Source organism: Crotalus tigris, unplaced genomic scaffold, assembly GCF_016545835.1.
Source record: "Crotalus tigris isolate CLP2741 ecotype Arizona unplaced genomic scaffold, ASM1654583v1 scf7180000024349.2157984, whole genome shotgun sequence".
NCBI classification, from domain to species: Eukaryota; Metazoa; Chordata; class Lepidosauria; order Squamata; family Viperidae; genus Crotalus; species Crotalus tigris.
The window spans coordinates 1,664,081-1,690,124 of NW_024100518.1; the positions used below are offsets into that span (position 1 = coordinate 1,664,081).

At 37.7% G+C, this 26,044-nt stretch overlaps 1 long non-coding RNA gene across 1 annotated transcript in view; it reads right to left on the minus strand.

Annotated features, from left to right (window-relative positions):
* Positions 1 to 18,723, minus strand: part of LOC120300700 — a 35,503-nt gene extending 16,780 nt beyond the window's left edge. The window contains exon 1 of the long non-coding RNA XR_005554717.1: positions 18,648 to 18,723. This is a non-coding gene — a long non-coding RNA (uncharacterized LOC120300700). The remainder of the gene's footprint in view (positions 1 to 18,647) is intronic.
* Positions 18,724 to 26,044: the final 7,321 nt, after the last annotated feature.

Genomic DNA, 26,044 nt, shown 5'->3' on the forward strand with positions numbered 1-26,044 from the left:
CCATGCCCACCCATGCTGCCACGACTACCATAGCCACACCCACTCAGTGGCCATGCCCACTCAGTGGCCACGCCCCCCGGCACCCGGCGATGCATAAGTGGGTTTCGGGTTGCAGTTTGGGCACTTGGTCTCTAAAAGGTTCGTCACCACTGTCATAAGAGTGTAGGATGCTGAATAATCTCATGAAGATGCAGAAAGACAGATTCAGAAGGAATGTTAGGAATGATTATCTTACAATAACATGACTGCTCTTATTGGAAGTACAGTAGGTACACAGAGAAAACTTCCCATTCATTGAATGTATTGTATAGTTGGGGACACTTTCTTGAGGATTCCTTTCACTTTCAGTTTATTTTCTTCTCCCAGTTCTTTGCCATGAATATTTCGTTTTTAGCTGACTGATGGGTAAGTCAATCTTTAACTCTTTGTCAAACTGTTTCTATTTTACTTTTTGCTGCTCGAAGCATGAAGCTGAAAACACCAGCCTGAAGATGACGAATGGGACTTCGTCAAAACGTCACCAAGACACTTCCAATTTTACGCGGGAGAAAACCCGAACAACCAAAGACCTACATATATATATATCCAAGACAAAGAACAAGAAAACGGCAAAGCCATCCTCCCATACATAAAAGGCATCACAGACAGAATCAGTAAGATCCTCCATAAACACAACATCAAAACAGCATTCTGCACAAACAGAAAAATATCCACCATCCTTAGAAACCCCAAAGATAAAATTGAATTAGAAAATCAAGGAGTATACGAAATCCCATGCACCACTTGTCCCACCACATACATCGGACAAACCAACAGAAGAATAAGTGCACGCATTGAAGAACATAAGAACTCAGTCAAAAAAGAGGAACCAACATCTTCCCTGGTCCAACACCTTAAAGCCACAGGACATGAAATTGACTTTAAAAATACCAGAACCATTGCCAAAAGTGAACATTTTAATAACAGAATAATCAGAGAAGCCATCGAGATAGAAAAACGCCCACACAGCATGAACAAGCGAGATGATACCTCCCGCCTACCAGCCATTTGGAAACCCGCCCTCATTGACAAACGACTCCCTAACACAAAAAATGATACCAGACCCACACTCACAAAAACCACACAGGATGTCACCACCAAACATCCACGCAAAAAACAAACCCAAAGCCACACTGACTATGAGGCACGACCACAAACCAGAAGCCAGACCACAGCTGCATCATCAGCCACTTTAAACCCCCCCAATCCATACATGAAGCAAACTGACACCCTCCATGAAGAGGAAGCACGACCACGAACGCGAAGCCAAGGAATGGCAGGGCAGCCCAAAATCTTGAATCCCTCTGCAACTCAGACTAACCTGAGCACAACCAAACAGAACACTCCCCCAGCCAATCAGAGCACAGCCAATCAGAGCACAGCCAACCCCCCAGCCAATCAGAGCACAGCCAAGCCCCTAACCAATCAAAACACACCTCCACCCAATCAGAACACAGCCAAGCTCCCACCCAATCAGTTCATACCTCCACTGGCAGTTAAAAGGAAGAAACAGCCAAGACCACACACTGCAGCTCGAGGCACGAAGCTGAAAGCACCAGCCTGAAGATGACGAATGGGACTTCGTCGAAACGTCGCCAAGACACTTCCAATTTTACGTGGGAGAAAACCCGAACAACCAAAGACCTACATACAAATACCGCGAAAACCTCAGAAAACATATATATATATATATATATATATATATATATATATATATATATATATATATATATATATGTAAAATAGAAACAGTTTGACATATATATTCAATAATGTTAGTAAAAATGCGACTCCCGGGCATAGTTATGAATAAAATAAATAATACGCGATCACCGGGAGAATTTTAAGTAAAAATACTTTACTAAAAAATACTTTACTAAAAAGGTTGCCAAGCTTTCATTTTCATTGTTAGAACGGCCGTTTAGCCCTGATGATGTTGGGGAGTTCCCCCAATGAAAGCTTGGCAACCTTTTTAGTAAAGTATTTTTTAGTAAAGTATTTTTACTTAAAATTCTCCCGGTGATCGTGTATTATTTATTTTATTCATATATATATATATATATATATATATATATATATATATATATATATATATATATATATATATATATCCTTAATGGTTATAAAAATACAAATCCTGAGCATATTTGTTCAATGATGCAATCTTCGATCTCCGGAAAGAGTATACTCCAGTTATTTATTGTTAAAACAACATTTAAAACAATAAAAACAGTTATATACAAGATTAAAACAATTGGATCAGCAAGGGGATAAAAAGAACTTCCCACCCCCTAAGCCCCACTCTGAGGACGCTGGCAGAGGACCAGCGAAAGCTAAGTTGTTTTAATCTTGTATATAACTGTTTTTATTGTTTTAAATGTTGTTTTAACAATAAATAACTGGAGTATACTCTTCCCGGAGATCGAAGATTGAATCATTGAATATATATATATATATATATATATATATATATATATATATATATATATATATATATATATATATATATATATGCTTAGAAATATATAAAGTTTATATATATAAAAAACTTTTATTGTTTTATCAATGTATAAAATATGAAGAAAAATAAAAACAGGAAATTAAGGGAAGAAAAAAGAAAAGGGGAAAGAAAGTATGAGGTAAAAGGGAAGAAAGAAAAAGGCGCTGACTTCCAACTCTTTTTAGCACAGTACAAAATAACAAACCTCAACATTTTACTTTTACAGTACACATTAGTATATAACTAGCCATTTCTATAACAGCAAATCTATCTAATTGGCAAAACCAAGGTCAAAATTTCATTTTTTTGTTCATCACAAACTGACGACCACCTCTACTTGTTTTCTTTTTCTCTCAACATTCCTCTTCACTCATTGTTGTCATCTCCTTCTTTCCTTCTTATCTTTAGTAAAACTGGAGTTTCCAGACACACATGCACATAACAACTCCAGCAAAAACCCTGGCTACCTCTTATTAGTTTCAGTGGGAGCTCTTTTCAACAGATGGCTGACAGAGAGGTGATGAAAGAACCAAGATTCCTCTTGCTTCCAGAATGTTTGTGGATGTACCTGTCAGGATTCATACCTTCCAATAGTTCTGATTTGAATAATAAAAAAAATCCTGTGCCAAGTTCAAAAAATGACAGTCCTCCTTTTCCTAATCTCCACTTTTGGAGGTTCATTATTAAGGAACAGGGTATCCAACAAGAAAGCCATGCAGTTGACAATTGCTTCAAGTACAGAAATTTTTGAGTGAGTTTTTCTTTTGGCTGAACAATATTTATTTTTTAGAGATATGGAGGAATTCAAAACCTGTACAAGAAGTCATGAGACTAAAAGTATAAGAGAGAAGAAATACTTTTTACTTCTTCTTAAATGAAAATTTGACAAGAAGAATCATGAACACTCCAAGGAAGTAAAAATATGAAATCTTGTATAGTGAAAGCTATTAGCAAGCCTTGATACTTCATCCCGCTTCATACAATCTATGCTTTATAGTCAAAGTGAATTCTATACCAATAAAAGAATAACAATCTTGACCATGTTGGAGCAAAAATGGGGGAGAGACTATCCATAGATATCACATGTTCTCCTTGTGTCTGTGGCTGCCCTTTTCCTCTTATATTAATTTCAAGGGGAGTTTCTGCTCTTCCTGCCAAATATGCAAACAGAGATAATTATAGGAGGCAATTTCAAAAAGTTTCCTGGAAGCAGTGACTCTTGGCTAGGCTCTCCTCAAGTCTTCACTCATGTGACTCCTGTCCAAGTTGTTATCTAAGCATGGTTGCTGCTATGTCCAAGTCAGTGTGCTGTGTTTTCACACATTTCTTAGCAAGAACTCCATAGTAGTGAGCCTGCTTTCCATGAAATTCAAGTGCTCAACCTAGCTAGTGCTTTAGAAAATGTCTGAGGAGTTGTCTTGTTCATGAAATAATTAGCAGTAGGAGAGGGAAAGTGTGATTTTTTTCAACATTTTGCAGAAATATTTTCTGCACCAATAGTTGGAAAGGAAAAACCCCAAGTAACCTTAGATATTGATCTAGATCAGACATGTCAAATTTGTGATGTCACTTGATGTCACAAGATGTTTCGGGACAGTTTTGCCATTGCTGGCAATGGGGTGAGTGCGGTTTCTGGATGATGCATCCGTCCCATGGGCCAGCAGTTTGACACTCCTGATCTAAATCCATCATATTTAGATGATCAATGACAGATTATCATATCTGGTCCTCTCATCCTATGGACATTATGGGATATATGATCCTGATTGAAACCATGGAATTATGATGAAACATATATCTAACATCTGTCAATATCAATTAATTGCAGGTAAAGACTAGAGCTAGAATATGACCATTTGTGCTTGTTGGACCTGAGATTATCCTAATCAAGCCCATGGCAGCTTCCATCCCTCCACGTGTCAGGTCTCTTCTTCTAATACACCATTTCTAATCTAGTCATCTTCTTGTCTGTCAGACGTTCTCAGTTGTTATTCTCCCAAATGAAGTCTAAAAAGAACATAACACTTGGTACATTTTTTAAGAAAGGCAGAGCACACATATGAATTTCTCTATTCTCATTGCCAAGTTCCAAAATCTTTAAGGGTCTGCTCTATATGTTAACAGAGATTCCAGGATGGACTCTGTTCTGTCATGTTCAATTAATACTTACTTCATTGAAGATGTCTTGCAGTTTAATGATACAAAGTATCTCATTAATTTAACTCATTTTTTAAAAAAGGGGGTTTATTGTGGTGTCTTGCAAATAGACTACAATATTCCACTCTGTATTTTGCAGAATGAGAAAGAAAACAATCTCTGTGTTTACTGGAGCAGTGATCAAAACAGGAACATTAGATGCCATATCTAGTTTTCAACAAAAGCCCCAGTGCCCTATTTCCTTAAATGTCAAATTGCCGATTCTGAAGATATAGTCTCAAGGAGAATACAGATCGCGGTTCCTGAGGGAGCACAAACCCCAAGATAATGTATCAAAATATGAAAGGTTCAAAGTGTAATATGATTCACATTTGAAATGGAAATATGCTATTCTGCATGTAGATGGTGAGCTGATTGTACCTTTTAATACATTTTCCTGTGATGGGTTTATTGTCCTCTTATCCTGCCAGTGATAATTAGCCTATAAGATGCCCGTTCTCAAAGTGAAACACATACATGACACACACCTAAACATACTATGAACAACATATGTATAGACCCACATCCTACATATACGTAGCAATAAATATTAAATCTTGAATATATAATGGAAGGAGGAAGCTTGAGATAGCATAAAACCACTTGTTTTTTTTTCCTATTCACGCAATAGTGGCAGCATTTACCATAAAATGCTCTTGTTTCTAGAGAAAATGGTAATGTTGAGATTGCAGAAAGATTACATGTTATGAAAATGCAGATAAGATTCGGTTTTATCTTTGATTTATTTCACATGATTCAGTATTTTGACTAAATTCTGAAAGCTCAGTTAAATTGAAACATTAAATCAGGTCAATTTTACAAACTGATATTGAAGCAAATGCCTTTTTTCCTTTCTAAATTGTTGGATCAATTCAAATTCAACTTTCCAGTTCAATTCAGAGAGTTAATTCCATTTAAAGATTTGATTGCATTAGCATCAGTTCTCTGAAAGAACAGTGCAGAAAAGCTCCCCAAGATTTTCCAGATGATATTTAATGCAAATATGTGAGACAGAGGGATGGGGAGGGCCGGGAATGAGTCACATCATAATGAAGAAGTATGTATGTTATGTGCTGGAGGTTTCAGGTTTGTACTTCCAGAGATTATAGATGATATTAGGAAATATCTGAGTCTGAAAGTCAGGAACAGTGTTGCCAGATAGATAAATGGTATTCCAAGAGCAAACATGGTATGATGGATAAGGTATTGGACTAAGATTGTGGAGAAACAGATTCAAGCCTTGCATGAACTATGAAAACTAACCATATTACAGTATCTTTTTTTTCCCCAAACAATTTTTATTAGTTTTCCATTTTACACCAACACAGCTTAAGAATCCACGTGGAAATATGGTGATCATTTTTTTAAAAAAGCAAACAATAACATAGTAATGGACAAAAATACAATGGACAAAAATGGACATAAACACAACATCAAAACAGCATTCTGCACAAACAGAAAAATATCTACCATCCTTAGAAACCCCAAAGATAAAATTGAATTAGAAAATCAAGGAGTATACGAAATCCCATGCACCACTTGTCCCACCACATACATTGGACAAACCAACAGAAGAATAAGTGCACGCATTGAAGAACATAAGAACTCAGTCAAAAAAGAGGAACCAACATCTTCCCTGGTCCAACACCTTAAAGCCACAGGACATGAAATTGACTTTAAAAATACCAGAACCATTGCCAAAAGTGAACATTTTAATAACAGAATAATCAGAGAAGCCATCGAGATAGAAAAACGCCCACACAGCATGAACAAGCGAGATGATACCTCCCGCCTACCAGCCATTTGGAAACCCGCCCTTATTGACAAACGACTCCCTAACACAAAAAATGATACCAGACCCACACTCACAAAAACCACACAGGATGTCACCACCACACATCCATGCAAAAAACAAACCCAAAGCCACACCGATGATGAGGCACGACCACAAACCAGAAGCCAGACCACAGCTGCATCATCAGCCACTTTAAACCCCTCCAATCCATACATGAAGCAAACTGACACCCTCCATGAAGAGGAGACACAACCACGAACGAGAAGCCAAAAAATAGCAAGGCAGCCCAAAATCTTAAACCCCTCTGCAACTCAGACTAACCTGAGCACAACCAAACAGAACACTCCCCCAGCCAATCAGAGCACAGCCAAGCCCCTAACCATTCAGAACACACCTCCACCCAATCAGAACACAGCCAAGCTCCCACCCAATCAGTTCATACCCCCACTGGCAGTTAAAAGGAAGAAACAGCTAAGACCACACATTGCTGCTCAAAGCACGAAGCTAAAAACACCAGCCTGAAGATGACGAATGAGACTTCGTCGAAACGTTGCCAAGACACTTCCAATTTTATGCGGGAGAAAACCCGAACAACCAAAGATCTACATACAAATACCCGCAAAAACCTCAGAAAACAATAACATAGTAAATATATACACATTATTTCTTAAAAATTTCCCTCTCTACCTACAGTATATAGAATATTACACTCAAATTGATACGTTTTCAGATGAATTCATTCATTACTATATCTAACCATCAACTGCATTAATCAATAAAAAATTAATCTATAAAAACCTATATTTCTTCACACATTTAAACTTAAGCTTAATAAACTCTCCATTTATTTAAAAACATTATAATCAAGTCAATATCTTTCTAAAACCAATTCATTCACTAATATAACATTTCATCCAAGTTAATATAATTAAAAATAAACTAACATTCTCTATCTATTTATATTATTATAAGCTCATTAAAACATTTCTAAAACAAATTTTCATTAACTATATCACTCTATATAAATTTCATTAATCAATAAAAGTTTAAAAACTCAATATCCATCCCAAAGATCCTGTGTCATGCTTTCTTAATTTTGCAAATATTTAAACTTAAACTAACATATCCACTTACTATTCAAGTGCCCCAAGTGTTTTTTTATTTAAACATTATTAACTCCAAAAATATTTTTTTCTCTTTCTGACCAATATTCTATTGATTTTTACTGTTTCTCCAAATCTTTAATAATTAATTCCATCATTTCTCATATTTCAGTTCTTTTCTCATTGTACCATCTCTAATATTAAAAACATATAAAGCCTTTTTAACAAAGTCCAAATCCAAATCAATCCAGATCACTATAAAACCTTTACCACATTACTATAATATTTATATCGTATTCTGGGTTTCTTTCTAATCCAAACAGGTTTCCATAATCGGGCCTCCACCTGTCACACTATAGACTCCAAAAAGGAAGCTCCCATTGTGCATTTTGTTAAATTAGTATAAAAGTTATAGTTAATCTGAATGACTCGTAGCAAAACATCATTTCCCCTTTTTTTTAACATTGAATAAATTTCAATTAAAGTCCTTTCTTTTATATCGTCCTCTTTGCTCACGTTTTTCTCTTCTTCCCATGTTGTTTCCTCTATCTCAAAATCAAATGGCGTCTGCAGGCCAACTTGTCCTTCTGAAGCGAAATCATCCAGTTCCTTATCATAAGTCCATTGTCCATTGATATCAAGTCTTTTTTCCAAAAGATTATCCAACTGTAAGTTTACTTCTTCAATTCAAAATGGCAGCCACAAGGTTCATGCCAAAAAAACAGCCGTTAGAAGAAGGCCTTGAGGCCTGAGGCCTAAGCTGCGATGAACCCTCGTTCCGGAGAATCACTTGGGCTCCTAACGCAGCGGATGGTTGTTAATTGAGGCAGCTGGGAAGCGCTGAGGCTGGCCGAGGACCAAGAAGACCTCCAGGCTTCGGAAATTGGGTCCACGCCCAAAACTTTCTCCTGTTGCTTGCGACGATCTGCTGAGGCCGAGGGACCTAGAAAAGGCTCCCTCCAGGCCTGACGAGCCTCGTCGTCGCTTGCAGAGCCCCCCAGTCGAACGGCAAGGTTTACCCTTGTTTCTGGAGCCGCAGGCTGTCAGCGAGCGAAATTCGCGTCTTCCGACGATCAGCTGGCAGCTGGGGAATCGTCAGAGTGGCAGCTGGTGAATCAGAGCTTCCGAAGCAGAGGAACGGCTCCTGGTAGGAGGTTTACCTTGCCTCTGGTAGTTCAAATTTGAGCTTGACTCTTAAGGTGGAAATTTGGGAAGCTCTCAGAAGAAGGAAAAAGGGATTTCCCCCGAAGGGAAGGGTCTCTAGATATCAGCCTGTCAGCCTGGCTAGGCAGTAGGCTGAGGATGGATTGATCACTGGAAAAATCTGTGTCAATATTGTCAAAAACCAATTAATGAAAATGGGGAGCTGCCTCAATTAACAGGAATAAGAAAAAAAGGAATACATAGTCTTCTGCTCCAGGAGCGAAGAAAAACGCATCTTAGAGCAAAGAGACTAAGTCTAAAACTAGGGTGCAATTGGCACAGAGGGGGCGGTACTAAATTTCAGACTTAGTCTAATTGGAGCAGATAGATTAAGACAACCCATCTGTGGGTTCTGCATCCAATCATGCTGGAGAACTGATGTTTCACTTAGTCCTTGTCTTTTTCCTTGTCGATACAAAGAAATCTCCTTTGAACAAGCAATTATCTTCTCCACATTTTCCAAAATGTTTCCTCCATCTTTATTATATTTCAAATCCTTATCCTTTTGAAGGAGACTATATTTAAAAAACGATCACAGTATCCATCTCCTCCCAGTTTCCTCATCTTTTCCTTTGTACAAAATGAAAGCCTTTGCAGTGAAGAAAAGATAGCAAATACAATGAATAAATTTGTCCAAGAGTGTCCTCCAGAAAGTAATCAGATATTCAATCCTTCCGGCCACCATAAAGATAAAAGCAAACAATATTCTCCAAATATTATAAAAAATTTTCTTGAGGCTCCCAATATCCAAAAATAAAATCAACCATTAAAACAAAAGTAAATTTAATCCTTTGTGTTTCTCTTTCTCCATTTAAAAAGCCGCTTCACCAGAAAAGGGAATAATTCCAAGAAAATTTTTTTTTTCACAGGTGTAAAGAAAATAGAGGTGGAAGGAAAGTCTCACTGAGTTCTCCATGGTAGGTCCGTTTGCTTAGCTAATCTTGTGGCTTGCGGTTGGCACAGCTAAATGATCGGCCATTTTACTGGCCGATCTTTACCCTGTCGGCCCAAAGGAAATACTCGGTGCACAGAAGAAGACGCCGCTCCTCTGAAACTATCCAAGAAGCCTCCTCAACAGTAGACGCTCCTCCAGAGCATTTTTTTGACCCTCTAAGGGGTCTACCGGCAGGGCAAACTCGATCAGCAAAGGGACGATTCCCTTCGCTTGACCGCACTTCCATGAACCAGAACCGGAAGCCACCATATTACAGTATTTTAATCACATGTAACTCACAGGATTATTGTTGCTAGCTAGTGTGCATGTGTGCATGCATATACACACAGACACACACACACATATAGACACATACCCCTCCTGCTCAAGCAGGAGACTCTATACCATTTCAGACAAGTGACTGTTGATTGTCTTCCAGTAATGGACAACTTCAATATCAGTGTCAAATAATTTTGTCCCCATATAAGCATTTCAGTTTTGAATTTTACTAGAAGATAGAGTGTTTCATACCACCCAAACCTGTATGTATTCAATTTATTATTTTTCTTTTTAATAATATTAAAATAATATTATTTTTCCTTTTACACTTTCCAATGTAAGCATTATGTGATCAATCTTTTTTCTTCTGTTGAACGGTGTCTGATTCTCAGAGATTACCAGGGAAAATCCAGATAATGTCAGTTTTTTTGGAAAGGTTTTTCAAAGGGGGTTTGATATTGCCTCCTTCCTGAGGCTGAAAGAAAGTGACACAGCTGACTTTTTGCATAAAACAGGACTAGAACTCAGAGTCTCTTGATTTCTAGCCTGATGCCTTAACCACTACATCAAATTGGCTCCTTCTGTGATCATTTTATTTTACACCAATTAGCAACTTAGCTGCAATATGTTGTACCAGTTTCTGTTTCTGGATATTTTATAGTGACGCCTCACGCAGAGCTTGGGTTGCAGCCAAGATTTGGATAACCATTATTACATATGAGTGGCTTAAGTAGAGGTGCAACAAGCAAATATTTGTAATAAAATAACAATCACAGGACAAGTTCTTGGTCCAATTACCTGCCCCACCACTATGGTATGCCTAAAGGTAGATGCAGTCATTTTCAAAAGAAAAGGCATTCGTTGTCTACAATGAGCAGTTCAGGTTCTTCCTTCTATATCTTGTTTCAGGAAATGCCTCACAGTGTGGAAAAGCAGCCCCATCCTGACTGTGCATATACATCTGAGCTACAGACATATCACTGTTGCAAAGTTGGAACTCAGCTGGGCCTTCTAAAGGGATTTCTCCTTGCTTACTCTACTACCTCTCTTCTCCTCTCCAACTATGCTCCAGTTGCTCTGCTGTCCATTACATCAGAGGTCCCCAACTTTTGGGCACCAGGGACCAGCTCCGTGGACTGGATGGTGCATGGTTTTGTGTGCTGTCTGTATCCCACGGGTTGGGCTTTGCTTGTTTTGCGAACTGGTTGCTGGCATGCTGCGGCCCGGTACTGATTCACAGACCAGGGGTTGGGGATCCCTGCATTACATCATTGTGATTTTAACCACCCACTCTGCTGCTAGTTAACCTTCCAGCCATTTCTGACTAAGCAGTTCTAACATGAGTAAGAAATCCAATAAAATGCTCAAAATCACCCAGATTAGTTTAAGAAAAGGCAGCAAATAAATGGTAGGTCTCTGCATTATCATATGGTTTCACATGGGAGTCACAGTCCCTTTAGAATTATTTTACCAGTGTGTTCCCTTTAAGTACCATCCTGGTGCTTGTTCTCTTTATCTCAGATACCAATGGTTGCAATAACCTGAATAAAGATTGCAAGGCAAAGATTGTAACTGCCTTCCTTAATCTTTCTTTTCCACTCCCAACCTGAGGTTTTTAGTTGAAAGTCATAGTACATTGGCAGTCATGATGTCTTACTTTCCCAGTAATAAAGCACACAAAATAAGTATATGCTTATGGGGAAGCAATCTATTTCATGACATGTTTAGGCAAAAGTTCCTTTCATCCTTCTTTGTAAAGGCTTAAAAGAATCATTTCACTGGCTAAACACAGAATTTAGAAGTATATATTCTATAATCATTCAATACACATCAAGAGTAAAGTTTCTGCCTGATCTTGTAAATACAGAGCTACCTGGACATTTTTGAATGATCAAGTTATTAGATATATATTTCAAAGAAGCCTTTTGATTTACCAAAATTGGATGGTTTGATCTAATGTACAAGCAGCAAAGGTAACTTTGGTTTAATCTGTCATTCCATTGAGGAGATCTTATTTCTCTTCCATAACTTTGGTTTTTAAATAGAGCTCTTTTTCTAGGTTTAAGGTTCTTATATTCGGCCTTATATTAATAATATATGTGCTGTTTAATTTCTGTCCCTTTCTGTCTCACACATAATGTAATTTAATAAATATACTTGCCCATTGGGGATTTGATCCTAATAAAATGGAAGTATTATGAAGGTATTTTTTTTTCTTAAGACTATTTTCACATTTAATTTGGAAAATTTCAGTAACTACCCATGAAGACAAGAAGACATAGGAAATATACACCACTGTCCTTGGATATCATCTTGGTAGATTTTTATTCATATAGCAATAAGAGATAGTACAACAGAAGTGAAATGCAGGTCTAAATGCAGGTTTTCGGTTATATCTATTGAATAAGAGTTGATGGAAAGAAACTTTGACAGTCTAGAAGAATAGAATAGAATAGAATAGAATAGAATAGAATAGAATAGAATAGAATAGAATAGACCTTGGAGGTCTTCTAGTCCAGCCCCCTGAGGACCTATACCATTTTAGACAGGAGACTGTTTAATCTCTTCTTAAAAATCTCCAGTGATAGAGCACCCATGATTTATGGAGACAACCTGTTCCAGTGGTTAATTGTCCTCACTATTAGGAAGTTTCTCCTTAATTCCAGGTTGCTTCTCTCTTTGATCAGTTTCTAACCTTGTTTTTCATCCTTCCCTCTGGTGCTTTGGTGAATAACGTGACCCCCTCTTCTTTGTGGCAGCCTCTCAAATATTGGAATACTGCTATCATCTCTCCCCTATTTCTTCTTTTTTTAAGACTAGCCAAGCCCAAGTCCTGCAGCCATTCTTTGTATGTTTAGTCTCCAGGCCTTTGATCACCTTAGTTGCTCTTCTCTGAATTTTTTCCAAGCTCTCAACATGTTTTTTGAGAAATGGTGACCCAAATTGGCTGCAGTATCCCAGGTGTGGTCTTACTAGGGTTTTATAAAGCGGTACTAATGCTTTGCATGATCTTCATTCTATGCCTCTGTTTATACAACCCAGAATTGTATTAGCTTTCTTGGTTGCTGCTGCACACTGCTGGCTCATAGTCAAGTGATTGTCCACTAGGACTCCAAGGTCCCTCTCACAGTCACTGATCTGAGCCAGGTCTCACCCAATCTATGCTTGTACCTTTCATTTTTCCTGCCTAAATGTAAAACTTTGCTTTTCTCCACATTGAAACTTATTTTGTTGTATAGGGCCCATCGTTCAAGTTTGTCAAGATATTTTTGGATCCTGAGTTTGTCTTCTGGGGTGTTGGTTACTCTTGCCAGTTTGGTGTCATCTACAAATTGAGGGGAATTGAGTTCCCCTTCAATTCCCTCATCTAAGTCATTTATGAAGATATTGAAGAGTACTGGGCCTAAGACAGAACCTTGTGGTACCCCACTGCTTACTTCTCTCCATGTGGATGTGGGGCCATTGAGGACTACTCATTGAGTATGGTTTGCCAGCCAGCTACAGATCCATCTGGTGGTGATGTTGTCTATTCCACCTTTTTCTAGCTTACCAAGGATGCAAGAATTCTTGGATGCAAATGCTTTACATTGTTGAATCAAATTTATAATTCTACTTAATTTGAATGACTGTATAATCCTATACATTTTTTAAAACTATGTTGAATTGCATTTAGGTTTTGAATGATGTACCAGAAACTGCAACAAGAAGAAAGTCCCTTTCCTTGAATATATTCTAGAGTAAGGGTGTCCCTGCTGGTTGAGAAATTCTGGGAGTTGAAATCCACAAGTACAGGACAGCCTGTACTAAAGTTTCCCAATCCTAAAGTTTCCCAATCCTGTGAAAGAAGTGCAATTATGAAGCTGGTTATTCATATTTGCCTGTTGAAATTAATTGTAAGAGTTAAACTTATTAAAAGCCTAAAAACAACAAAAGACAGTTAAAACAAAGCAATTCCCCCCTTTAAACTGGACCCTACCAAAACAGAGGATGTTTTAGCCTGATTGAGTTAAAATGTACATTTTTTTGTTATTATATTCCCTGAATTGATTCCATTCAAAATAATCTGTGTAAGAACTCCGCAATTGTTGCAACTGGCACCTGAGTTTTCTCTTGTGTTTCTCTTTCATCTCATTTCCTTTTCCTTTTTCCTTTTGTGTTTATGCCTGTACATGTACAGTGAACATACTGCAATACCAAAGCCCTAAGAGAAGCAGAGGAGAAACATCTTTTCAACATTTTCCTCTGTAATAATTATCCCAAGAACTTTATATTATGATGCATAGCACCCAACCCCCCCAAAAACACACAGCAAGACACAACACAGAAACAAGTCCTGCCATACATCAAAGGCACATCAGAAGTGGCTGCAAGACTACTGCAGTCCCTAGGAATAAAATAGCCCACAAACCCACATTCACACTCAGATAGGAACTTGCAAAGATCAAAGACAGAACACGGAAAAAAGACAGCAGCAACATAATATTCAACAATTGTAACCAGTTCTACTTCAGGCAGACAGGACAATAGTTAAAAAATAGAATTCATGAACACCAGTTGGCTGTCAAACAGCATGACCTGAGGTCCCTGATCAACCATCACACTAACAACAAACTACACCAGTTTGACTGGGATGAAGCCAAAGTCTTTGGCCACCAGGCATTCTACCAATGTATCCATCAACAAACATATTGACTTAGAACCAGCTTATGAATCAATAAGAAAGTGGATCATCTGAACCAACAACCAACAACAGAACCAATCAATCCCTCATCAGTTGAATTCTGCCCCTCACAGCAACCAATCACAAAGTCACAAGTCCAGAATCAGTCTTGTGATTCAATCAGTCTTATGATTCAGTCAGCCTTGTGATCCAATAATTCTAGTGATTCAACCAGTCACAAGACCAACCAACCACCCATAAATGAACAAGACTTCATCCAAAACTTCCAAATTCCTTTCAGCTTCCCCATGTATTTCCTTGTGGGAAGCAGGCAGTGAACATAGGAAACCTCCTTCATTCCTCTCTCTCTCTCTCTCTCTCTCTCTCTCTCTCTCTCTCTCTCCCTGCCCCTCCCTCTTTCTTTTTTTTCTTCCTCTCTGGATAGAGAGCAGACCTACATCCAGCTGGACCAGTTCTCTTTCAGTGCTGGAGAAACTGCTTAGACCATGGGAGAATGATTTCTCTGCTATTTTCTTCTGTACCTCTTAGCTACTTAGATTCTCACTAATGATCACCAGCCTTTGTTGTCTAGAAATGTCTGGGGTATTACATCTAGAAGACATTTCTTATGTTATTCTGATTCTACAAATAGTTTTAGAGATGTGGAAGTTTCCCTTGAATAATTGAAAATTCAAGTTCCAAAAAGACTTAGAACAGAACAGTAGCATTTCAAGCATTAGTAAATAAAACTGAAACAAGTTGCACTATATGTCACACTCAACCTTGAATTGATTTTGTTTCATATTCTCTTTCATTAATAATGTCTAATTGGTTCAAGGAATCATTTCTTATCATAGACATATCAATGCTCTTCCTAACTCTTGCTTTTAATTTTAAATCACAAGCTTCAAAGTGATGACCCAAGCAGGTACTTTCATTAATGAGAATCTTGTATGAGTAAAATTGAAATTGCACAAATGTTTTCTAGCCAAGAGTGATGAACTAATTAACTTCCTACATGCTGAACTTTGATTTAGGTTATCAGAACAGAAATATGAAGTTCTGGAGAAAAAAATGAATTAAATTTAATGTCTTTCCACAATTTATTTTCCCCAAACTTATCTTAAACAGTTAAAGTAATCATGATGGAGTCATTAATATTTGCTTGTAAAGTACTTCTATTTTTCATTAGGATTTGGTCCACATTTATATGTTCTTAGTGTGGGTGTTTAGAAATTGGGAAATAAGGGAAATGGAAGGAATACAAAAATAGACAGAATATTTAAAACTCATATAAATCTGCGGTTAAAATCATGGTCACCAACTCCTTTCCTGGTGTGGGAGTAACATCAAGAACAATTTCTCAGGACAGGAGTACCAAATATGACTATATAATTTCCATCTTGCATTATGGATGAGAAACACAAAACAAGATATTTGTTAAGTCATGAAAAAGATCAGCAAAGAAGCAGAACTATTAGCTGATATAACTATACAATATGGTTAAGGAAACAAGAATCACCTGGACATTCTTTAATGAATTTGAATGCCAAGAATTGGGGCAGAACATAAAATCTTGGGAACTGTAATAGGAATCCTCCAGCCTTCCTTTATTGGTAATTTTCTTAAAGTGGGGTATATCTGAAACTTTGAACTCTCTTTCTCCTCAAATGTTTGCATGATGGACTAATATAAAACCTGTATTTGGATTTCCCCCTCTGCTGGTTATTTGTTTTAAATATGCTCTTCTTTTTTAATCTCAGTCTAAGCAAAATCTCTTACTACCAAGTTTAGCTTGCTGAGAGTATAAGAAAGGAATGTATATTTATGTTCTCACAGGATAATCAACTATTTGAAATGGTTTCAATCTATTGTCCACTGAAGATTCTTAATTAGTCACTCTGTGTCAAGTGCAGCATGAGTCTCTCTCTATCACTTTTTTGTGTGCCATATCAGTATTGACTCCTAGCAAACACCTGGACTAATTTCTGCAGTTTTCCTGGCAAAATTTCCGTTGTTTGCCCTTGCTTTCTTCATAGGGCTGAGAGAGAACATGTGACCCAAGGTTACCTGGCTTTGTGCACCTGCTTTGTATCCTGGTGCCTTAACATCAAACTGGTTCTCCTCTGTACTATTACTGAACTTGTAAGGGACTGCCACAAAGAGGGGTCATCTTATTTTCCAAAGCACCAGAAGGCAAGACAAGAAGCAATGGATGGAAACTAACCAAGGAGAGAAGCAATCTGACCATGAGAACAATCAACCAGTGGATGAGCTTCCCTTCAGAAGTTGTGGGTGCTCCATTGCTGGAGGCTTTCAAAAAGAGACTGGACAACCATTTGTCTGAAAAGGTACAGGGTCTCTGCTCAAGCAGAGGGTTGGACTAACAGACTTCCAATGACCCTTCCAACTCTGATGATGTTCTATGTTCACTTCCCCCTACACTCCCAAGCTCATAATCATTCCCCCTGCTCTAACGGATGGGATGTAGCTTTGCAATTACATGTTAAACCTTGGATAGTTTAGGAGCTTTACAATACTGTACTTAAAGTTAGTCTTTCCTTGCACCATCATGGATCTGCTCATGTACGAAGCTGAAAGCCTGCTGAGGGAATATTTTTATTTCAACCTCTAATGAACAGCTAACTAGAACAACCCTTGTTGTTATGGGATTGAGAATATGGAACTGCTTCAAGAGGCACATTTTAATGTTTCTTTGCTGGAGTTCGATGGCCAGCAGATGTCTCATTTTCTTTACTGTTTTAATGTAACTACTGTAGGAATAGGTCTATTTGCATAATTTTATTTTGTAAATGAATCTGATTATATTTTACAGTATTAGTGTTATTTTTTTAAAATTTAAGGAAGTGATTTGAGTATCTTATCCAGTTACACATCTGCAGTTTGGGTTAGGTTGAATGATACTATTTCACTCCTCAGGCTGAATGGGTGAGCAATTTGGAGGTCCTTCTAGACTTATGGCTTTGGCTTGAGGACCAGATAATAGTTATGACCAGGGGAACTTTCAGAGATTCATCTTGGACAAGTTACTCCCTTTCCTGAACTGGGAATGCCTTGCTTAGAGTCACTCATGCCTTGGTCACTTCCTATTGGGACTACTGGAATGCATTCTACATGGGTCTACTGTTGAAGACCACCTGCAAGCTACAACTAGTTCACAGTGTTGGGCGCTCCTTAGTTAACATACCTGTTGCATGGGTTTCACTGGTTTCCAGATGCAATTCAAGATATTGGTTATCCCATTTACATCTGTACATGGCATGGTACCAGGTTATTTGCAGGACTATATCTCCCTGATATAGGGAGATATAGTCTCCCTGAGAGTATCTGCCCAGCTCACCAGGATGGTATAAGATAGGCACACTCTATATCCCATCCCTTAAATATTGCCCTCTAGTGTGACCTTTGAAGCATGTCTTTACCATGGCTGCTTCTACCTTGTGGAACACCGTCCCTCTAGCAATCTGGCAGGTCCCCACCCTTTTGCTTCCCTGAAGGCCATAAAGAGATGACTTTTCACTCAGAAGTGATGTGAGCCTATGGACAGTTATTCAGCATCCTATTAAGATGACTGAGGCATTGGGTTTCTAATTTTAATTTTATGGTGTTATAGCTTTGTAGTTTTATTGTTGTTGTGAACTCCCAGAGTTGTGCTCTAAGATAGGTGGTCATACAAATAACAAACCCAAAAAAAATCCTTCCCAATGACAGCTCCACACGTTTAACTATTAAATTCCACTAGCAACGCCTTAGTATAAAAACAAAGAGGAATGAAAAGAATGCAATCACATTAGTTCTGTTGCTAATTGCTTGTGAACAACAAGCAAATAATGAAATGTGCTTTGTTGGAATAGAATAAAGAATTGATTCAAAACTCTTTTTGTTGTGGTTTGTTAGTAAGAAGATTATGTTCTTACCCAGATCTCTGTGGTCCTAAGGATTCTCAGTGAAAGCCAGGGTTTTCCTCTCCATGTTTGGTCTCTTTTAGCCAGAGACTACAGGAAAGTGAAAGCAAATATAGTTGTGTAGATTAATGCCCTCCCAGCCAACCAGCATGCTACTAGAGAGTTGGGCAGAAAGCTTAGTGTAGCTTTCAAGAGTTCCAGTTCAGAAAGCACAAGGAAAGAAAAAGACAAAGTACAAATCAGATCAGTATTCAATAAGTCAATCCAAAGTTCAGGCCCTAGTTCAAGGCATCTAGCCATAGGAGCAATTAATTACAGAAGTTATTTCTAGTACTCTATAATTCCCAGATACAGAGTTGTATATAAAACTCTTTGAGCTTTCACCCCCCAAAAACTGCCATACATATAGATTAACCCCAAATTCTGAACTAGTGAGCATTTTTCTTTAATTCTCTTTCAAACTGTTGTTATTCCATAAAAATGGAGATAGTTTTCAGTGAAAATCTGAGACCACAGACCTTATGTTAGTAGGGGATACTTTTTATTAGCTTGCTTTTCTGGGCTCTGGAACAATAATTCCATTTTTTTCCAAAGCTGCTCTGAACAGGAATACCTATGAAATGGTCAACTTTCCCTTTTCATAGCACTACAGCAAATGGGAATGTTGCCTTTGGCCTATAATTACTCTATTTTAAACATCTTTTCCTCATATAATTTCACTCTTCCCAAAGAAGAGCCCTGAAACATGCAAAAACATGGCATGGAAGGATAGATTAAGTATCTTGAAATCCAATTCTTTATTAGAATCAGAAGGATTTTCTAGCCACTGTAATAATTACAGCCCTGAACTGGGGTCATGGACAAATACCTTCTGTTAATGACTCAAGGTAAAAAATGTCATATATGTATATATATATATATATATATATATATATATATATATATATACACACTCAACTACTGAAATTAGAAATCTGTAAATCAGTTGGAGGGAAGGATTAAGCTTTTGATAAGTTTTGTTATGAAATGTTGTAAAATTAATGAATACCCATTAAAATAAGCAATATTGGAATCATTTCCCTGGTTTAATGTTAAGGAATTAATGTGTGGTGTGGGCATACTTATTAAAATCTTAATTTCTGGAAAATAAATACATAGCAATCTCTTTTAGATAGTACTGTTGTCTGTTTCATCCATTGCCAATTAAGTGGTGTGGAGGCAGAGTGCTGGGTAAAAATGCGAGACTGCTAGATTTGAATACTAAAATAACCTGGCAGATCATTAGAGGATGGCATTTATGTAATATTAAACTGATACGTAAAAGGGCAATATGGTGATACTCATTTCTGAACATAACATAGTATGACAATATTTGACATATTGATATACAGTACAGTACTACAGTATCAACTTATTCCAAGATTTCTGAACCTTCATAACACATGAATTGAAATTTGCCAAAAGTGGATAATTTAATTCAGAAAAAGCTAATGAAGCTTTAGCTTGCTGCAGAGGTTATCCCAGTTAGGTTTGGAAAGAAAAGACTGATTCATGTGCCCCCAAGCCCCAATATAAAAGAAGCTGATTATTCCTAGTAGCAATAATAGAAGAGAAGAAGAACAGCTTTTTTTGAAAGCCTTAGTGCAATGGGGCTTTTTAGTGATCCAATTTGGAGTTCCAGAGAAGAGCGCTTCTTGAATTATGTCTACTCAACTCATTATAGATCTGGCAAGAGAGGCAGGGTCTTAGGTAATGTGCAGTGGGGTACCCCAAGGCTCTGTCTTAGGCCCAGTACTCATCAATATTTTCATCAATGATTTAGATGAGGGGATACAAGGGGAACTCATCAAATTTGCACCAAACTGGCAGGAAGAGCCAATATTTCAGAAAATAGGCTCAAGAAGAAGGATCTTGACAGACTGGACTGAGCACTGGACCTATCTAAAAAAATGAAATTCAATAGTGAGAAATTAAGGTTCTACATTTAGGCAAGAAAAAACAAATGCAGAGGTATAGAATAGGTGATACCCTGCTCAATAGTAGTAACTGTGAGAGGGATCATGGAGCCGTAATGGAATTGGGTATGTCTAGTTTAATGAAGAGAAGGACAAGGGGGGACATGATAGCAGTGTTCCAATATCTCAGGGGCTGCCACAAAGAAGAGGGAGTCGAGCTTTTCTCCAAAGCGCCTGAAGGCATGGCAAGAACAACGGGTGGAAACTAATCAAGGAGAGAAGCAACCTAGAACTAAGGAGAAACTTCCTGACAGAACAATTAACCAGTGGAACAACCTGCCTCCAGAAGAAGTTTTTAAGAAGAGACTGGACAGCCATTTGTCTGAAATGGTATAGGGTTTCCTGCCTGAGCAGGGCGTTGGACTAGTTGACCTCCAAGGTCCCTTTCAACTTTATTATTATTATTATTATTATTATTATTATTATTATTATTATTATTATTATTATTACTACTACTACTACTACTACTACTACTACTACTACTACTACTACTAAATATGAGCCAGGAGTGTGCTATAGCTGCCAAAAGAGAAAAAAAAGCCAATGCAATCCTAGCCTACATTAACAAAGGGATAGAATGAAGATCATGTGAAGTGTAAATACACTTTATGATGCCTCAGTAAGACCACACTTGGAATATTGCATCCAGTTTTGGTCACCACAATGTAAAAATGATATTGAGACTCTAGAAAGAGTGTAGATGCAACAAAGATGATTAGGGAAATGAAGGGTAAAACATTCTCCAAAGCATCAGAAGGCAGGAGAAGAGATAATGGATGGAAACTAATCAAGGTGAAAATCAATCTCTAATGAAGGAGAAATTTCCTAACAGATAGAACAATTAATCAGCAGAATGACTTGCCTCCAGAAGTTGTGGGTGCTCTAATACTGAGGGTTTTAAAGAAGAGACTGGACAGCCATTTGTCTGAAATGGTATAGGATTTCCTGCTTAGACTAGAAGATCTCCAAGGTCTCCACCAACTCTGTTATTCTGTTATTCTGTTTATTAAGAAATGTAACCTGGCAGGACACAGGAAGAGAGAGTCTTATGTCATGGCACCCAACCTTTGAAAAATCATCCCACAAACATTAGATTGGTTGTAAAGCCTTAGACATGTTTTTGTCACTGGGCATGGGGAACCTGATGTGTGGCAGAGTCTATGTTGATTGGTCAATGTTGAGGTTCCTTTTTACCTCAGTTTCTGTTTATATAGTTTTGATATTTATGTATTTTATAACCTTGTTAGCTATCAGGTCATGATTTTGAAATGGATGGCCATATAAATTGAAATCATCATTGTTATAATTTGTGACGTGAAAGCCAACATACATATTTAAAACTTGAGAGCAAAGTAAATATATAAATAAAATAAAACCCCAAACAATCAACAAAGACTGAGATTGTCTTACTCTTTGCTGATTAAAATAGCAAGTATCCAAGTCTAAGGCCCACTTTGAAGTTGTGGCTGAGGCCAAATGGCTTTCTTGACCATTCTTCTGACAGACCCCAATGAAGACAGCAGATCTCCCTTTTGGCCTATCAGGGTTTGCCCCTAGTTAACATGCAGCCTTCAGGGTAAGGCCTTTCTAGAAAAATAAAGCTTATTAGATAAGAACTTAGGGTATTATCAATAAAAAGCCACAATGGCTTGACTTCTCAGTAAGATTTTTGTGACCTATTGTATACTATTTTATGGTGTATTTTCCACTGAAATTTTAATCTGGCTTTCCCAAAATGCCTCAGAAAAACTAAGATGTCACTTGAGCATCACAAAAGAGATATTGGATTATTGGTATTGGTATCCAACTGCTGAGTGAGGTGGTTATGGAGTAACAACAGCAGTTTGAAAATTCAATTATCTGGATTCCTGCTGTCTCTCTTCCTGCTATGCTTTTCTATAAAAATCACTGGAAATGGATATCTCCATTCTTAAATAGATCAGCATGTTGCTGAAGCTAAGATTTCTCTCTTGTGAGGATCTCAGCAAGGAGCCTCATGCATCTCTTTCAATGATGCTCCTTTTTTTAATCTACAGAGGGAGAAGGAAAGGTTTGCAGAAAGCTTGTCGCTATAAGGAATATTTCTTGCAAACTGCATAACTGTCCTTATATTTATGTCTTTAGTCTGAGAGGTTGGGGGACCAATAAGAGCAGCTTTCTGTTCTTGTGGCAACCAGATTCCCATTCTCCTTCTTCTGATGTCTGCTTTTATTGGTGCTCCTTTTGTAGCTCTCCAACAGTAATAATATCATAAATGTTATTTATTTATCTAACTAAAATATCTGAATTTTGATCTATATCAATAGATCAAGGACAAAATATGACCAATAAATATAATAAGACAAAAAACAATAAAGCACAATAAAGTTATTTAAATTCATAGATACCCCAAAATTTTCAGACAGAGTCATATCCTCTCTCTGGACTGAATGTAATAAAGTTGGGGATCAGCTTGCCCTCTGACAGGACAATGACTTTTGTAATAAGAGAAGAAGGCCTTTCTCATTTGTCTGCCTAATTTATTCTTTGTGGTATATAACACAAAGTTAAATCCCTTGGCAGATCTTGAAACTTAGGAATTTCTCCTATACAAGGAAGTCACTCCACTGAATACCAAAAAGCCTCAGACATTGTGAACATATTGACCTATATTGCTAGTCAATAGAAGTGGGAGAATGATTATTTTGGTGGTGGAGATGTCACTTATGGCCAGATGATATTTCTGTTAGTAATTTGGCAAAGCAAAATTTAGGAAGAACATGACAGTGGGAGGAAGACCTATCAACCCAGCAACATGTCACAGTCAGGATGTCTGAACCAAAACATACTAAATCAAAATGTGAACCCTCCTAAAAAGGTTTCATAAAAGGTTTGAAGGTTTGTAGGAACACAGAGGTGAGCAATGTGTTTGCTGAAACTGGGGCATTTGTTCCTAAAGTCTCAGTGTTAAACTGTTGGGGGAGGGGGGAAGAAAAGAGGAATGTTCTGAATTCTCCTCACAAGAAATAATTTATCTGGGTTTTCAATCAAACTGTTTCAGGGAGGAAAGTTTAAGCAATGTGTTAGAGGATTGTTGCCAAGCAGTGGCAACATCTGTCTTGCTATTTCTCAAACGTGTTTTCTCCTACAAAAGAGGCTTCAGGGTTTTTTTTGTTTTTTTTTTTTTTTGTGTGTGTGTGTGTGTGTGTGTGTGTGTGTGTGTGTGTGCTGTGTTTTCAGAAAGCTTAAGAAGATCTTTCAAATGTATTTTGACTGGATTTTCAAGTTTAATTTATTGATGGAAGGTGCTTGTGCTAACACTGAACCTTCTCTGGCTGCCCATATTTCCTTGTATAAAAAAGCCCCAGAGGAAAAGCTCCCTTGTAATGTCTTCCACTGGGAAATTAATTGAAGTGTGGGATGTGGACCAGCTGAAAAAGTGCAAGAGATTTTTTTTTTCTGCATAGTACTAGTATTTAACTTCTTTGTCATTAAGAAGTTCGCTGTATTTTAGTGGGAGAGTATAATACCGCATGTTTGCCTGAAAAATGTTTCATTCAAGGCCTTTGCCATTGCTGCCTTCCATTCCTTGTCACATCACAGATGATAATGGCAACAACAGTACAGAAAGCAGACATTTAAAACCATTTTTGTTCATAATAATTTCCTGGTTTGGACACTTAACTTTCAGTTGTTTTTCATTCTTCTTGCTAAGGGCTTTACTGTGATATATAACATATTCTTCATAATGATTTTCCTCTATCCCCACACAGGCTCATTCAAAAATCTATATCTTTTCATGTAGAACATGAAGGAGAAACCATCCCTGAAATTCTCTTTAGTTCTGCCAAAGAAGAGTAAAGTACTTATCTTCCTGAAAATCTATAGATTTTTTTTTTATTTAGGCTTTTTGACACCAAACACCAGGCAGTGACATCCTTTTGATGCAACCCCTGAAATTAGTGATATACAGCATCCCTGGAACAGAGGATTAGCAACAGGATTAATAATGCAATGGTCTGCCATCTCCCCCTCTGCTATAAGTGAATACACTACTGTGTGTTTTTTGAACTGCATTCTCTAATATCCTTCTACATCATCCTTAGAATCTATAGGAAGTTTTGAAAAAGACACACACTTCATCTGTAAACACAAAGTGACTCTGCAGTCCCAGTCTGGAAGACAGAGTTCAATGGGGGCACTGGAAGTACATTGTTGTAATAACTGTGGATGTTATTTTATAGACAGAAAGAGTCCACTTCAAAACCAGTGGACACTTCATAACACAGGGCTCACCTTAGAACCTAGATATATTCCAATTGTGTGCAAGATACCTATATGCACTTTTGCATAGACAACCTCTCTGGTAGTAGCTGTCTGATAGAATGACCTCTTCTCTGTGATATATCCAGTGCTTTAAAGAAAAAAAAAAGGTGCCAGAACTCACACATGTCATACAATCTGCCTTGCCTATCCTACAAGGTTCCATCCAAAAAAGGTGCCAGAACTCCGTTCTGGGCGTTCTATGAGAAAAAAAGCCCTGGATATATCTGATCCCATAGATTTCAGACCTCTTTCCAAGTTATATTTTTATATCGGCTTTCCCAACCATTGTGGTCTGTCAATATTTTTCCTTGTTTGTTTTCCCACCTCTCCCCAAATATATTGCTCTTGTTCATTTTTACTCTGTTAGGTATCCTGCTCCTATCCTTTAAATAATTCACTGTAACTAAAAGTGCATATTGGATACATAAGCAAAACCCTCCTGGAGGGGCTGGTTGGCAACCCTACCTCTGTCAGTTTTTTTCAGAATCTCCTTCATAGTGTACACTGATCCATATGGATGGTCTGCTTGTTGTTAAGGAATGGAAAATCAGGATTCCCTTTCTCCACTCAAACCTAACTGGGCTTTAGGTGGCATCCAGATGCCATCCAAGACAGAGAGCACTAGATTTTCTGGCTCTGAGAAAAAATAGCTCTCTCATTGTTTACACTCATGAGTTTTCCCTGTTTAAATATGGAATTACTTATTTGAAATAAAAGAAGTGTCTCTTCTGTTTTATTTTCTTCATTTAGCACTCTGAAAGCAGTAGCATCCTGTAGACCTTGGATCATAGGAATATATATTACTACAATATTCCAAACTCCTCTTCCATCTGCACTAAGCACATTATTCCTAATGGAGTTTTTCTACATCTCCAGCAAAGACTGAGCAAGCAGCTCTATGAGCTCAAGGATGATGCACAATTCATTGCTCACCCAGTTTTAATTTACCTGAGAGAGAGCCCATTCACAGCTTTTGAAGAGGAAAAAAACCCTGAGGTTCTTTTATATACTTCCCTTAGTGACACATAACTTGTTTTGGCATATGAATGCCTTTGGATTATTTCTTGTAAAATATTCCATTTTAAAAAA